This window comes from Staurois parvus, unplaced genomic scaffold (genome assembly GCF_062004578.1).
Source record: "Staurois parvus isolate SC_StPar_1 unplaced genomic scaffold, SC_StPar_1.0 ptg000117l, whole genome shotgun sequence".
Classification (NCBI taxonomy): Eukaryota; Metazoa; Chordata; class Amphibia; order Anura; family Ranidae; genus Staurois; species Staurois parvus.
The window spans coordinates 1,648,839-1,665,409 of record NW_028317913.1 but is presented as its reverse complement, the minus strand read 5'-3'; the positions used below and the strand labels follow the sequence as shown (position 1 = coordinate 1,665,409).

The 16,571-nt window shown below is 42.1% G+C and overlaps 1 protein-coding gene across 2 annotated transcripts in view; it reads left to right on the top strand.

Moving 5' to 3' along the window:
• PELI1 (pellino E3 ubiquitin protein ligase 1) overlaps positions 1-16,571 on the top strand; it is a 103,310-nt gene that overhangs the window by 25,201 nt on the left and 61,538 nt on the right. Inside the window, exon 1 of one of the 2 annotated variants that reach the window (XM_089672008.1) lies at positions 15,035-15,305. The exons of the other annotated variant lie outside the window; for it this stretch is intronic. The gene's annotated coding sequence lies outside the window, so the exon portion shown is untranslated. Of the gene's footprint in view, positions 1-15,034; positions 15,306-16,571 lie in introns of those variants that run through there. 2 annotated transcript variants of the gene reach the window in all.

Sequence of the window (16,571 nt, the reverse complement as noted above, 5' to 3'; positions counted from 1 at the left end):
TTTTAATCGAATTTGAAAGAGTTAAACCTCTGTCAGGATTTTTTTTTCTACAGAAATGCAGCCACACTGTTGGTCCTGCTGACTATTGTCTCTGGTAGAGAAAGTAAAAGACAACATTTTTAGAATTGTTTTAGAAACAAGTGTGGGGAAATCTTTCCGTGGGAATACTTTCCTGATAGCTCATGATTTCCCTTCACTTTATAGAGATCTTCCATGACAGGACAAGAAGTGAAGGGAAATCTCCCCTTATGAACTAGCCTACACCACTTCTTACTTAAATCTGTTTCAAAGTCGCGTTCCATGCAGTGTTTTCTTCAGGCAGAGATCCTCTTTAGCACCATCTACAGTTGCACAATGAGGCTTATAGGTTTGTATAAGGTTGTCTTGGTACGCAGCTCAAATGCTTTGGACAGCCCCATATAATCTGTGAAGTCTGTGTGTCCAGGAGCCGAAAAGGATTTCTGCCCAATGTATGGGAAACATTGCATAGAATGCAGCTTTGCTAAAGAAGTACGTTCGAAACTGGGGTGGTGGTGTTAGGTGAGATTCATGTATAAACTGTCAGCCACCCTCAGCACAGCCTTTTCTAAATATTGCTTCATTACACTTTATAAACCTGTAAGGGTTGGTTCACACTAGTAGTAATTCTTACTGCTGGTATAGGAGCGGCTGACAGGCATTCAAGTGACGCTACTTTCACCTCCTGACGCCTTCTCTTTTTTTTTTTTTTTTTTTTCTTGTCAAATTCAGTTTTAGGCCTCTTTCACACTAGCGGTCCAATCGCGTCTACCCTTCTGTTTTTTTCAGGCGGAACCTATTGGTCCCTCCATTCTTCTCCTATGGAAAAGTGGATGTAACTCAACTTGTCTGTTTTTGAATGTAGGTGGGTGTAAACAAATTGAAGTGATTCTGTTCCTCTTCCGTCTATCAGAATGGAGGGTTTAAACGGACGCCTTGTCCCTTTACATCCCACCACCCATAGAGCAGGCTGTATACATGTCAGCTCTGAAAAAGCGGAGTGGACACAGACCGGACGTTTTCCCACTTCGCTTTGCGAAGCAGGGGATCAGCGCAGACAGCCCTCACTGAGAAAGCGGATTAAAACTGATTGTACCCCATGTGAAAGGGGCCTAGCATTGTGGGACCATGCCGCAGCTGCAAGCCAAGATTTTGCCTGGCGGTTGTGGTTCAGCCACATACTGTAGATATCAGTGGGTACATTTGATAGGCTGTGCCATCTGTAAGATTCTGCAGTCAGTTATAACTGCTCAGGCTGTAATGTTAAGATCCAGGCAGGTGGCCAGGGGTGGTAAAACAGTGGATCCAATGCCTGTTTTTACTGCTGCCCTTGTGAAAGAGTCATAAGCATGTTCCGCTAATTGCCTTTCTAATGGACAGTGACTTTGCAGTGTAGTGAAGCTTTTTCTTTGTCCAGCTAATTTGATACAGATGTGGTACAGAGATGCAAACTGCACCAAGAAATTGGTGTTTCCTCTAAGGCTGTGGAGTGTGCAGTTGTGGTAGAGGTATGTGTATCACAAGGCTGGCTGACCAGAATTACAAATACTTTTGGGAAGTCAATAGAAAACGTGTGTGTGTGTGTGTGTGTGTGTGTGTGTGTGTGTGTGTTAACTGTTTGTTTTGCTTAATCGTTTTAGGCTCCTTTCACAGGAGCGGACTGATCGGGTCCACTTGTCCGTTTTTCAAGTGGACACGATTGGACGCTCCATTACTCTCTATGGAGCGGCTAGTGTAAACGGACGTCTCTATTTACATCCGCCTGCATCTGATCCTGTTTGCTAAAAACAAACAAATGGATGGGGATCCGTTTCCCATCCGTCTGATGGATCGGGTTGGATGGAAACAGACATGGACTTGTCACCCGCTTGCTCAGCGGGGATCAGCAGTCAGATCTGCTGACGGGTCCGCCCCGTGTGAAAAGGGCCTTAACCTGCCTGTTCACCACAATGCAGGAAGAATATGGACAAAAGTAGAGACCTGCTTCCAGTTCAGTGTCCCTTACGTAATTGAAATCCTTGCTTACTGTCTAGACTGTAGAGGTATATGCTAATATCACTTTATGATCGATAAGTTGGGTAGAAAACCACTTTACTGCTTGAGTCATTATGTTTTGAAAGCTATATGTTATACTTGTTAAATCTTAATACGTCGATGAAAAATTATATAAGCAAACATTCATACCTGGCAGCAGATTGTGTTTTTGTCCATTCAGTCGTAAGAGTTACACAGCTCTGTCACTGCATTTAAGTAACACTTACAGGTCTCTTCCCCACCCCAGCCTGTGTCTGGGCAGCAGAAGAGGTAGCAAACTGCTCTCTCTTGCTATCAGAGTGCTTTCTGCACTGCTGCACACCTGATTGGCTCCTTGTGCTGCTTCTCCTTCCCCCAGACTTTGCTTTGCTGTACTGGGGACTGCAAGAGGCTGTTACCAAGGAGAAACTGATTTAAGGATGTATAAAGGCAGGGCTCAACAAATTCTGGGCCCCAGGTTTCCACAGCCACCAGAAATCGCATCCTGGTACCCAGGCTCCCGAAAGCCCATCCACCGATAGAACCAGGCACGAGGACCCCTCAGACAGCCGCCCACTGAGATCCTCACCTTCTCTTCTTCATTGGCCATTGACCTTAAATGGGGGAGCAATGATTGGCCAGCCTGTCAGCCTCTCCCCTCTCCATTGGCCAGAGCTTTCCTGCACTTTTTTTTTGACCATCTCTCAATCAGGAGGCGAGCTGGGGACAGCAGCTTCTCAGTTTGGCTGCCCGGGAAGACGGTGAAGGGGGTGCACGGAGGAGCTGACAGTGAGCCCCGGCTTCGCCCAATGGCAAGGAGTGACCAGCCGGAGGTGGGGCTAGCCAAACACTATTCCTCAAGTGAGAGGAGACACCCCAGGGGCCCCACCAACAGGAATAGAGGAGGGGAAAGACAGATTACATTCTTATTTCCAGGAGTCGGAGGTCAGGGAGTACTGCTCATGTAACATGGCCCATTAGCTTCGTCTGGTTAATGTACAGACTGGAACAGCTGTGCATGTCAGTCTGTATACACCAGTGAACTGAATCGCCCTCGTCTTCTTCCACCAACAATCTACTTCACTACAATGAGACTGTGAACTGCCTGTCCCCTGTGAGCCCTGTGTGAATGGATACTAGTCCCAATTTCACAAGTCACAGTAAAGTGCACCTAAGACATGCTGTGTGAGAGGAATGTATGAGGAGGGACACTGTGTGAGAGGTTCCCTATATCAGCATCACCCCCTTAGAGACCTCCCTTTTTATATCAGTCACCTTACATCAGTACCATCCCCCCCCAATCGATCAGAGTCCCTTTATATTGACACCCACTTAGACTCCCTCCATTATATCGGATTCCCCTTTTATCAGCAGCCCCTTTTTAGAGATCAGCGGTTGGCCATCTCTGTCGTCAAAAACAAAGCCCCGCCAGTCAAAAAAAAACTGGCTCCTAACATTTTTTGAGCTGGCTCCAAGGTTCTAAGCAAATTTGTCAAGCCCTGTATTAAGGATTGGCACCTTTGGTGAGTGGGGGGGAGCGGCAAACCTATTTTGACAGGTACCCGCTCCCACTTTGGCTCAGTTTTCCACGATGAAGTGAGACAAAAGGTCGGCCCCCTCCTTCCTCCCGCACTCTCCTGGGAACCTCCACAGGTCTCAGAAGACTGCCGGACCAATCATGAGGCGCAGCGTGACTCGCACATGTGCAGAGGGCACCCAGCTCTGAAGCCGCAAGCTGTCACAGCCTGGTGCCCACAGTTGTGATGCTGGCACCGGAGAGAAGAGGCAGAGAAGGAATGGCGTGGGTGAGTACATTGCTGGACCCTGGGACAGGTAAGTGTGTGTTTATTAAAAGTCAGCAGCTACAGTTTTTATAGCTGCTGACTTTTAATAAACCCAAAACTGACTGGTTTACTGAAGTTCTTATTTGAAAGTGGTTCTAAAAAATACCCATTAAGACGTTGGCAGAATTGTACCTGGAGATGACATGGCAGGATATCCAGCAATTTCTACCAACTCTTGTCACATCCTTGTATTGAATGACCCATGTTGATACAGCACAATGTTTGAGGTCAGTGATATGCACATGTATTCCAATAGTGCTGTCAATGTATTTTGTTAGCTTTTCCGTGGCTTTCTCCAGCAGTGCACGAGGCAGTGACATTGTTAGCTCTCTCCTATGTTCAGTCTCTAGATCTTCAGTCTCATTTCTGATTTTGTATTGCTCAGTAACTAGGTCAAAGAATCACAAAACAGCCTCATTTTCAGATCAATTGTTCATATTTCAGGATTAGAAAGACATTCTTAGCACGATTTGTATTGGCTTCTGTACATGGCTTCCTGCCAACAACAAGTCCATGTACAGATTTGTTCTGGGGACACAGTGACTTTTCTTTCATTGGAAGGGAGCTGCAGTACGTGGGCTTTTCCTTTTTACTTTGGCAGGAGAAGTAATTGGACCTCCAGAAAGAGAAAAAAAAACGAAAGATTTAAAGGCTCTCAAATTATATTTTTACAAGTTTTATTTATAAACAATTTGCATGCTTATTAGACCAGAAAATATTTGTGATCTGGATGTGCAGGAATTGTTTATCCACATTGGCGATCCTTCTTTGGAATGCGCCAGCCAATCAATTGTTTTTTTTTGTTTGCTATTTACTTCCGGGTATTGTGGGGAATGTTTTTTATTGCAGTTAGTTTTCCAGCTGTGGCGATTCATCTGAATTCTCATCTTAGTGCCTGGTCAGACTGGTGCGATTTGCACATTGAAATCGCACCTAATGAATGGGAATGTCAGTGTCTTAACACGTGCAAGTTGCTGCAGCGTGATTTCTGAAGTAGTTCTTGCATTACTTTTTCTGCAGTTTATTGCGACTTCACATAAATAAAATATAATGGAAATCGCAATGCAAATCGCAAAAAATAGTTGAAAATCTTCACAAGTCGCAATAAAGTCTTCAGAAATCGCACAATTTTAAATCGCAACGGTGTAACCGGTGACTTAGTGCCTGTCACACCGGTGCCGTGTCTTAACAAGTGCGATTTCCTGCAGCAAGATTTCTAAAGTAGTTCTTGCATTACGTTTTCTGCAGTTTTGTTGCGATTTCGCATAGAATATAATGGAAATCACACTGCAAATTGCAAGAAATCATTGAAAATCTTCAAGTGGCAAAGTCTTCAGAAAATGCGCTGAAATTGCACACAAATTGTGCGATTTTAAATCACAGCGGTGTGACCGGTGACTTTAAAGTATGAGGATTTTTTCTTTCTGTCTCTGAAACCCCACATACAAATATACTGCTAGAACGGTGGACAAATTTGTTGGTACGCTTCTACGAACAAAGAACCCAAAAATCAGACCTGCTTTTGATTTTCATTTCTATTTTCGAAAATAAAAATAAAATAAATGAAAATGGCATTTACATAAATAATGAAACCCTTAAGTCAATAGTATGAGGCACAACCTTTAGATGTAATGATTGCAAACAAATGAATTCTGTAACTCTCATTGAGACTTCTGCACCTTTTTGGCTAACTCCCATTAAAGGGTAACTCCACCTTTTGTGGGAAAGAATACAGCAAATTAAAAAAAAAAAAATCGCCCAGAAACATAATTTCCTGCTTGTGTGATTGGCTTACCAATTTTCCCAGAAGTCTTCACTAAGATACAATTCATATTTTAGGCATCCCCTGCAGAAAAAAAACTATATTTTTGGGGATATACTCCCAAAGGGAAATCACATCTAAAGGGATGCAGACCCTGCTACTTTCCTCTTTAGAACCCAGCAAGTGCAGCAGCTGATTGGTAATTATGGAATCCCTCACATTCACTTAGCACATGGACACAGAAAAACAAGCAGCTGTTTCTTCAGTATAACAAAGATAAGAATCTGCCGCAAAGTTTAAAATCCTTGCAATATACGTCGATCACCCAGATTTTTTTTTTTTTAACAAGAGTGCAGTTACTCCTTTAAAGCGAAACCAAATCTAAAAACATTTTTTTTACCTTAATGCATTTGTTGCATTAAGGTAAAAAATGTTTTCTATTTCTCTGCCCCTCCCCATGTGAAGGGGAAGAGAGGGATGAATAGATCCAGCGCTGTGCACAGCTGCATCTATTCTCCTCTCTCTTCCTTTTCACACCGCACTCGAGCAGTAGCAGGAGCCATTGGAGGAGGAGGAGGATGTGGGGGGTGGGGCAAAGTCCCGCTGTGTAAGTTAATGGAATGCGGCTCCATAGACACACAGCTCGGGAGTACCATTGCACAGAGCAGGTGCGTATAATGTGTTTGTTATTTAATTCTAAATAAAATATTGACTTTTGTAACACTTTAAGCAAACTGTGCCACCTGTCTCCAGTTTGAAAGGTTTTTCTCCAGATTGTATGTTGCAGCCTTTTCTGTAGATGGTCAATAGGATTTAGATTAGGGCTTGGGATTTCGTGAGGTGCTGGATCATATATAACCTGTTAGAGGACCCATGACCTGTGACAGAGCCTTCTGACGCTGCACAGTATGTTTTCCACCAGACTTCCTTGATAGTATTGAGGTCTCCTTTTTCCGTGGCCAGATTGAAGGCAACCATGTGTCAGACACCATAAAGCAGCCGCAAAACAGAACCACGCCGCCTCCTCCGTGTTTCATGTTAGGTGCAGTGTTTTTTTTCTTTGAAAGTTAAATTTTTTTTTTGTCTGTGAACATAGAGCTGATGTGACATGCTAAAAACACCAGTATTGTCTCATTTGTCTAAGGGACATTCTCCCACAAGCATTGGGGCTTGTCTGTATACCAATATACACTTGATTCCAATTTTACCTTTTTTTTGTTCTTCTTTCAATAGTGGGTCTTCTTACTTTGAGTCACTGTTGCTGAAAAAACAATGGATGGTATGATCAGACACTGATGAACCTTGACCTTGAAGTTCAGCTTGTAATCCCTTTGGAAGTTTTCCATGTCTTTCTATCTACCATTTGCACTATTCAATCTAGGGTCACTTTTCCTCTTGTAGCCACAGCTAGGGAGGTTGGCTACACTCCCATGGACCTTAACTAATTCAGCCTTTTGGATGTATTAAATACATCCAAAGTCTGAAGAAGGTAATACAAGCTTGTTTCAACTTTTTTCAGCCGACTCTCGCCTTTTACTTTTCAGGACACTGCACAAGTGACCTCAAGATGACGAGTGAGAGGATTTTAGAGAATATCTGTTCCCCAATCTCCCCTGCACAGTGTGAACCTGGAAGTTCTCAGCACTTGAGAGCACTTATAGTTCACAGCTGACAGAATCTGTGCCAGAGAGCTGGGAGCACAGCGGATCAGACAGGACTGTGCTTGGTCCTCTGGAGCAGAGAGCTGGGGAGACATTTTAATGGACTTGGGCTTTCCATAAAGAGAACCTGCTACCTCTACCAAATGCCATCAGCTCTGTGATAGCAATTTTTATCACACATACAGATACAAACACGTGTAGAGCATACGAATATATAAAGGATTGTGCCACACATGTATATTGCTGCATGTGCCAGAGTGGGAGCAATAATTCTAGGTCCTTTATTTACAGGTAACCATGAGCTGTCAGAGCATTTAAAGCATCGCCATTTGACTTTTTTTATTTTTTTTTATTCTCTATTTTGCAGAAATGGCTTAACAAGTCGTTCAAAAAGAATAACAACAACAATACGGAACGTGGTCCAATCCAGTCTATCTCCAGCGTACGCCATTCGCCTCTTGATAATTTTGAGTAGCTTAATTTTTTGCCATTTCGTGGGCATATGCAGTTTTGAGGCCTGACATATTTGGTACCCATTTTCTTAAAGCGGAGTTCCACTCGCGCTGTCAAAAAATAAGTCAGAAGCTACAAAAACTGTAGCTGTTGACTTTTAAAAAAACGCACACTCACCTGACCCTTGTTCCCGGGGTGTGTCACCTGCAACCCGTTTTACCGGCCGTCTTCTCTCCCTGCGTGCCAGCATCTTCAGTGTGTGCACCCAGCTGTAACAGCTTTCGGCTTCACAGCCGGGCACTAACTGCACATGCGTGAGTAGTGCTGCGCTACCTGAATGGTGCTGTAGTCTTTTGGGACCTGTTATGTGTCCCAAAAGACTATGGGGAGGGAGGAAGGAGAACACCTTCCACTTCCGATCGCCTAGGAAGTGGAAGTGGGTACCTGTCAAATTCGGGTACCTGCCCCCCAAAGGTGCCAATCCTTAATGGGGAGCGGGGGACCAGTCTTTAAAGTGGAACTTCCCTTTTTGGGTGGAGCGCTGCTTTAACGCTAACTCATTCTTTATTTCATACAGAAAAATTGTGGATTAAATTGTTTGTGTACATTAAAATACATTTTAGTGTAATTTTTCTTGACAATATGGATTTGATAAGCTGTACACAACTATTGTGAAGGATAAAAAAAATGCAACTACCATCATTTTATTCTACAGGACCGCTGTGTTCAGAAAATGGATAATGTTTTGGCTGCTTCAAGTAACTTTATAGCTAAAAATGCAGATTTTAATGTGTGAGGGCAGGAACGTTTAGGGTAATGTGCACCTGGAACACAGGCTGCTTGCATTTCAGGCATTCTTTGCTGGGCGCATACTGCCCTAAACATTCCTACCTTGCAGTGCACTGACCAGCCCCATCCAGCTGCAGCAGCGGTCAGCCTCTTATAGAATTTTACAGCCTACCAGAAGTCCAGCTGGACTGTGCACCTTTGCCACCCACACCTAAATGCTAGGATCTCTTGTAGAATGGGTAAGTGCTCAGTGTTCATTTCATCCCATATGAATCGAGTATTGTTTCAGTGTGCTGTAAGAGTACCAATAAACTTGTCCACAGCTGTATACCTGATGGTAATTTGCATGTTTATACAGCAGTTGTTCCTAATGGCAGTTTCTCAACAACAGTGTTGTGTGTTCATGGGCTGCTTTGATCTTGTCCCTTTAACACCTTTAAAGCGAGTCCAAGAACAAACATTTAATTGCAGCTTACAAGTTCTTAAATGTAGTGCCAATGTTAGTTTTCCTTTTTAGACTCCTTTTTTTTTTTTGCCCTTTTATTTTTACCTTGTCATCCTAGGTAAGTGCGTTACTGGCAGGATCACAACACTCGCTGCACTGTATGTGTGAAAGAACAGCTTTGTCACCCTAGGACAGAAAGTATGTTAGGACTGCTGAATACCAACCGCTCTCCTCATTGCTGTAATGTATTGGGGGGGGGGGGGGGGGTTCTGTAGTCCAGAGGTGAGCTAGGCTAATTTTGCAATGTAGGGCCTGTGTGCAGTAGAAGCACTGATTGCACAGAATGTTAGGAGGTCACTGGACTTCTGGCAGGGTCAAATATTTTTTTTCTGTATTGCCTGCGTTAAGAGATAAAACATATGCAGATGTACATGTGTCGGAGAGTACCCAAGACTACTGCAACTTTTTTCTTTTATTTTGCCAAAAGTGCATTTACATTGCATCCAGCTAATGGCTGGAATGGGAACTTTGTCCATTAGCAAACCGCAAGAAAGCAAAAAAAAAGTCCCCTGCAAGGTAATGTGATAGCACAATATGTAAAACATACCTTAAAACAAAGCCCTCCAGCGGCGGTCTGTCACTGCTGCAGGGCTTCCATCTTTACCCGGTCCTTACTCCGGGTTGCGATCTACGGCCGTTGACAGGCCGGGCCATGATGACGTCATTCCCACACATACATGCGGGAGTCCCGGCCCGTGGCACACAGCTCGGAAGGAACGCACGGGTATGCCGTTCCTTCAGAGCGCATGCGCCGGCTTTAGGAAAAAGAGTATCTCCTAAACGTTGCATGTTTAGGAGATGGTCATTTTACCTACAGGTAATCTTTATTATAAGCTTACCTGTAGGTAAAATAAAAAAATTTAGTTTACTACCATTTTAATACTTTATTAAGCCCTAGTTCACACCACATATGGTTTGGAAGTCATGCTACTTCAGTGTGATTTCAAAGCCACCGATCAGTGCAGCTTGCCGACATTTGTGCAACTTCATACACAGATATCGGTGTAAGTTGCACAAAAAGAGTTCAGGAACCTTTTTCAGTCACTGCAACTCAAGTGGCACCGATTTTGAATGGTTCCATAGCTGCAGATAGGGCGCACCTTGTCATGTGAATTTGATCTGTCCAGTCGCACCCGGTGTGAATGAGGGGGCTTAGACACACAGGGAGTGTCTGAAGGTGAAATAAATATCATAGCTGATAAGCTTGGGGAAAACCAGCCTTCCTTCTTTTGATATATGGATAGCTTTACACTTGTTGCAACATCATTTGTTTTTCCTTCTATCTTTGTGGGTGGAAGGTTCCTTATGACTGTGTGATTTTATTTTTGTCACAAGTTAAATTATAAGATATGTGCTGTTGATAAGGATAAACTCAATGCAGTTCTAAAAATAGCAATAATGTCATCATGTATCTCAGACTTGGAGATAAAGGGTCAGTACAAGGAACCAATGACGCTCAGCTGAGCTGCAGTGCACATGTGCTGACAAGGAGCATGCTGGGAGAAGTAATGACCCCATTAGTGTTCTGCTTCTCTTTCCTTGTCCACGAACAACCTGGGGACAGAGGAAAAGGGTGTGGGGGGGTGGAGAGGTAAACAAGCATTAAAGGAGGGACACTAAAGTATTTATTTTTCCTAATTTATTTTTTTTAACATCAATTGTTCTAAAATATCAAGTATACCATGGCTCTGTTTTGGTGTGTGTGTGTGTGTGTGTGTGTGTGTGTGCTTTTTTTTTTTTGGCCCTTTTTTTTGTCCTGTTTATAGTCACTATACCTCACTGATGCACCTCACAGCTATTAGTGTAAAGCAAGCAGTGCCGTTATTTGTGCTCATGTTCCCTGCTCTATGCACATTACAATCATGCTGTGCTTCATGACCATGACAAAAATGGTCCCTTTTGTTACGTTTGGCAGGCAGGAACTGCCCTGCAACTTTGCATGTGTTTACAGCATGGTGGTGCGACATATCGCCTCTTCACCTCCTGTCAAACACCTTTGAAAATAAATCCACTGCAAATCGCTTTTCATAGGGGCTGTAGGATCTAAACTAAACAGGTCACTAACCTGGCTGTTCTATCTGGCCTGAACTGTGTAACTCAAAACAGATGGAAAAAAGTACAAATCCTTTGCAGGTGAAATAACTCCTGTATATGTGTTTCAGCTGTTTGCCTGGTGTTCACCTTTTTACGTATGGAAATTCTCTACTGTAGTTGGCAATACTGGATCATACTGTAATTTGATGCAAACCTCCACACCCTATCTACCATAGGTCATAAACAGCATAATTACATGGCTTATCTTGAGATGGTTAGTGTGATTTGCCTGTGAAGTGTATATACTGCGATGAAGCCATTGAAATGTATAAATTGCCTTATAAACTTTGTATCTGTTACCGAAATTTATGTCGGCTCCGATTCAAATGGTATGGATATAATATGTACGCTATGAGTGTATCAAGTTGTAACCTTTTTTGGAGTTATTGAACATATGTCATAAGTGGTCTTTGTAGGATTTTATACATGGGTAATGATTATCACAATGGTGTTTGGTGCTATAATGCATGGTTTCCCTTTTGTATTAAGTGAGTAGAATAATATATTGTTGACCCCAGCATGATTAGTAACCTCCTGGTCATCTTTCTGAAAAAAGCAGTGTGCAAAGATAACATTCTACAACCCCAATTCCAAAAAAAGTTGGGACGCTGTGTAAAATCTACATAAAAACAATGCAATGACTTGCAAATTGAATAAACCCATATTTTATTCACAATAGAAAACCTATCAAATGTTTAAACTGTGATAATGTACAATTTTAGCAAAAAGTAAAGTAATTTTGAAATTGATGGCAGCAACACGTGTCAAAGTTGGGAAAGGGCAACAAAGTGCAATATTGCATGGCGGTGATCTTCATGTCCTCAGATGGCACTGCAATAAAACGGTCATAATTCTGTGATGGACATCACTGCATGGTCTCAGGAATACTTCCAAAAATCACTGCCTGTGAACACCGTTCGCTGTGTCATCCAAAAATGCAAGGTAAAGCTCTATCATGCAAAAGAAGAAGTCATATCTGAACATGATCCAGAAATGCTGTCATCTTCTTTGGGCCAGAGGTCATTTAAAATGGTCTGTTGCAAAGTGGACAACTGTTTTGTGACCAGATGAATCGAAATTTGATTATTTTTGGCAATCATGGGCCTCCGCACTAAAGAGAAGAGGGACTTTCTGGCTGGTTATCAACACTCAGTTCAACACTCTGCATCTCTGATACTATAAGGGTGCACTAGTGAATATAGAAGGGGCAGCTTGCACATCTGGGAAGTCACCATCAATGCTGAAAGATAGATATATCCAGATTTTTGAGCAGCATATGCTCACGCAAGAATGGGTCAACATTCCTCTCCAGAAACTCTAGCAGTTGGTTTCCTCCGTTCCCAATGTTTACAAATTGTTAAAAGAAGAGGAGTTGCTACACCGTGGTATACATGGCCTTGTCCCAACTTTTTTTGTTATTGGTTTTGTAAATATATGCAGTGGATATAAAAAGCCTACACACCCCTGGTAAAATGTCAGGTTTCTGTGATGTAAAATAATGAGACAGACAAATCATTTCAGAACTTTTTCCACCTTTTTTTAATGTGACCTATAAACTGTACAACTCAATTGAAAAACAAACTGAAGGGGGGCAGGTAAACATTAAAAAAACTAAAATAATGTGGTACACCCTCTTATAACCGGGGATGTAGCTGTGTTCGTAATTAAGCAGTCAAATTCAAAGTCATGTTAAATAGGAGTCAGTACACACCTGCCATCATTTAAAGTGCCTCTGATTAACCCCCAAAAAGTTCAGCTGTTCTAGTAGGTCTTTCTTGACATTTTCTTAGTCGCATCCTACAGCAAAAGCCATGGTCCGCAGAGTGCTTCCAAAGCATCAGAGGGTTATCATTGTTAAAACATATCAGTCAGGAGAAGGGTACAAAAGAATTTCCAAGGCATTAGATATACCATGGAACACAGTGAAGACAGTCATCAAGTGGAGAAAATATGGATCAAGAGTGCCATTACCAAGAACTGGACGTTCCTCCAAAATTAATGAAAGGACGAGAAGAAAACTGGTCTGGGAGGCTGCCAAGAGGCCAACAGCCACATTAAAGGAGCTGCAGGAATATTTGGCAAGTACTGGCTGTGTGGTACATGTGACAGCAATCTCCTGTATTCTTCATATGTCTGGGCTATGGGGTAGAGTGGCAAGACGGAAGCCTTTTCTTACGAAGAAAAATATCCAAGCCCGGCTAAATTTTGGAAAAACACATCTGAAGTCTCCCAAAGGCATGTGGGAAAATGTGTTCTGGTCTGATGAAAGCAAGGTTGAACTATTTGGTCAGAATTCCAAAAGATATGTTTGGCACAAAAACAACACTGCACATCACCAAAACAGCACCATACCCACTGTGAAGTATGGTGGTGGCAGCATCATGCTTTGGGTATGAGTGGGCAAATATTACCAAATCGAGATGTGACATGCTGATAGAGTCATACCCAAAAAGACTGAGTGCTGAAATCAAATCAAAAGGGTGTGCACACTTATGCAACCATATTTTCGTTTTTTATTTTTACTTCCCTCCACCTAAAAGATTTTGTTTTGTTCAACTGAGTTGTACAGTTTATAGGTTACATTAAAGGTGGAAAAAGTTCTGAAATTATTTATCTGTCTCATTTCTTTACATCACAGAATCCTGACATTTTAACATGGGTGTGTAGATTTTTTATATCGTGTGTGTGTGTGTGTGTTATATAATATATATATTTTATGAGTTTTGTTTTCAGCACCGTGTTTAAAATCCCATTCTCTTTCTTTTGGTCTGTACTGTTGTTTTTGGGGTGTGGGGCTGAGTTGGTCAACTGAATCCACTGTTATTTGTTCTAGGGCTGCACTTTGTCAACGTTTTGCAGCCATCAATTTCAAACTTGCCTTGTCATCCTACAAACAAGCTACAGATGGAGTGAAACATGTTGGAGCTTATGGGACAGATGGATCAGCTTGTGCATGCTATTTTTTTCAATAAGCATACACAAGGCTTTTAAAATAGAAATATGGCTTAAAAAAAAAAAAAAAAGTCCTACTCGCCTTGATGGCTGCAGCACTGATCTCCGCTGCAGCTGTCCCCCACCGCCTAGAAGACTGAGAACTGAGCATTCAAATACTGCTGATCGCTCAGCTCTCGGTCTTCCACCTGCAGAGAGCTGGTGACTGTCAGTCACAGGCTCTGTGCTCTGCCCTTTCAGCACTCACTGAAGCGAGGGGCTCTGGAGGGGCAGGAGCTGAGAGGCTGAGCCAGCTGCTGATCCAGGCATCTGGGTGGATTCTGACATTAAAGTCGGGATTTCTCCAGTGACTGGACTGGCTCAGTGATGTCAGCCAACAGCAGGCTGAAAATTGGCCACAGGAGTGCAGAACAAAAAATAGCTTTGGCCGTACTACTCCTTTAATGGACAGTGGCTTCCTTTCTCATGTTACTTGAAAGTAGACTTCTTGAAGTGGCCATTAGAGACCTGCACCCAGTATCTGAGGAGTGAGGGAAGGTATACCTGTAGTGGGACTGAATACCTTTCAGCGTACCCAATTCTTGTGTATATGATCACCCTTGTAACATTATTATATACAAAACCTTTGATTCTCTATCAGAGTGGCAGCTGGTACAATGTAACACAGTGAGATAAGAGATTCCCTCTAACCATAGTTTATTATCTGAACAATCTCAATACCTGTTTTGGAAATACAAGTCATTTTTATCTGGCTTAGACTTGAAATTGATCCCTGTTTGTAGATGGACACTTGAAGACGTCTGGATTGTGGATCACATGACAAAGACAGACTTGTATTCCTGGGACTTGCTTTCCATCAGCACTGCTCTGTCTGTGCTATGTAGGAGGTGTATGTTAGAAGCTGTTGGCAAAGTCGTGCATCCTTTCACTTCCTTTTCTTCCTTTTGAAGCCACGGATTAATGTGTGGAAGCTCATGAGCTATGAGTCAGACGCCAGCTTGTCCTATTGGTTGCAACATGGTGTTTACCTGTTTTGCATAGCACCTTCCCACCCGTCTGAGTCAGCATGCCTCACGAAACACATAAGTAAAAGAAAAGCAGGCAATCAGGATATTGTGTGTGCCAGCAGGTTTGCGAAAGGATATTGCTACATTTTCTCTGGATATTTTTTCACTGTAAGATTCAAAGCTGTTTCCTTTATGGGGAAAATCGAGGTATGGAAACCCTATTCTTTTCTGAATGTTTGCTATCTCAGGATTTTAATGCTGTGTACTCACAAGATTAAAAAGACTAGTTGTGTTTCTATAGCTGGGAAAGGGACTTGTTATTTGGACAGTAAAGTATTACTACTTGTAATGCTCGTGTGTGTGTGTATATGAGTATATAGTTTTATATTCTCGTAGTGTGTGTTTGTATTTGACATATTGGAAAATGGTGTGCCGATATGTTTGTCTTCTGAAAGGAAACCTATTGCAAGAGAAATATGTAGGCTGCCGTTGTGGACCTGTCCTGAAAATGCCAGTTTCCTGGTTTCCATACAGAAAATCTGGCTTCAGTTCTTTACATCACTGGTACAAGACCAGAATAGAGACAAGAGAAGGACTTTGACATTTTTTTCATTTGCTGCTTGCTTTCTCTTATGTCAGGTGTATGTTTTAAACTTGTTAAAGGGGTTTTCCACTTATCAAGGTGTGTGGTTTTTTTTTTTTTTTATATTGTTGTGTCCAGCCAGTTCTGCAGCTGTCCACTTTGGGCATCCCAGTTAATAAAAGGGTTATCCATACCTTAGTGACACTGTAAAACCCCCTTTTTAAAGCTTTGGTGTGCATAGATAGTCACAGGTTCAGAATAGAGTAGTTTCCATGTCTCAGTATTGCCACATTTAAAATTTGATTAGTCTAAACAGAAACTTCCTTCTATTAAAAAAAAAATAAAAGGTCAGCTGCTATAAGTGATTCGGGAAATGTATAGTGAGATAAGTGTGTTCCTTTTATTATGTCCTCTGTGTGTTCCTATCGACTGACATATTAAATGCAACACCCTGTAAAAGGAATGTTTTGATATTATTCATGCACTGTAATGAGATGCCGTATGCATTTAATCCTGTCCAGTCATTTAAAAGGAATCTAGCATCGTTTGTGTGTATAATTTTTATATATATATTTATATATATATATATATATATATATATATATATATAATTTTTTTTTTTTCTCCCAAACCCCCCCCCCCCCCCCCTTTTTCTTTTTTTTTTTTCTTTTTTTTTTTTTTTAGCTTGAGAGAAGGTTATGTGGGATGCACGCAATCTAACTTTTGTGTAAGATTTGCCTTGGTTTTTGGCCTTTTATTTTGTACCTTGTATAGAGTCTTCCTTCATGATGGTCCAAGCAAACAGCTGATTGGTATCTATGTTGGACAGATGGTTTCTGTGCCTCGGCCTTCCTACACTTCTCCACCTGTCACTGGTGTGAAATCGGCAG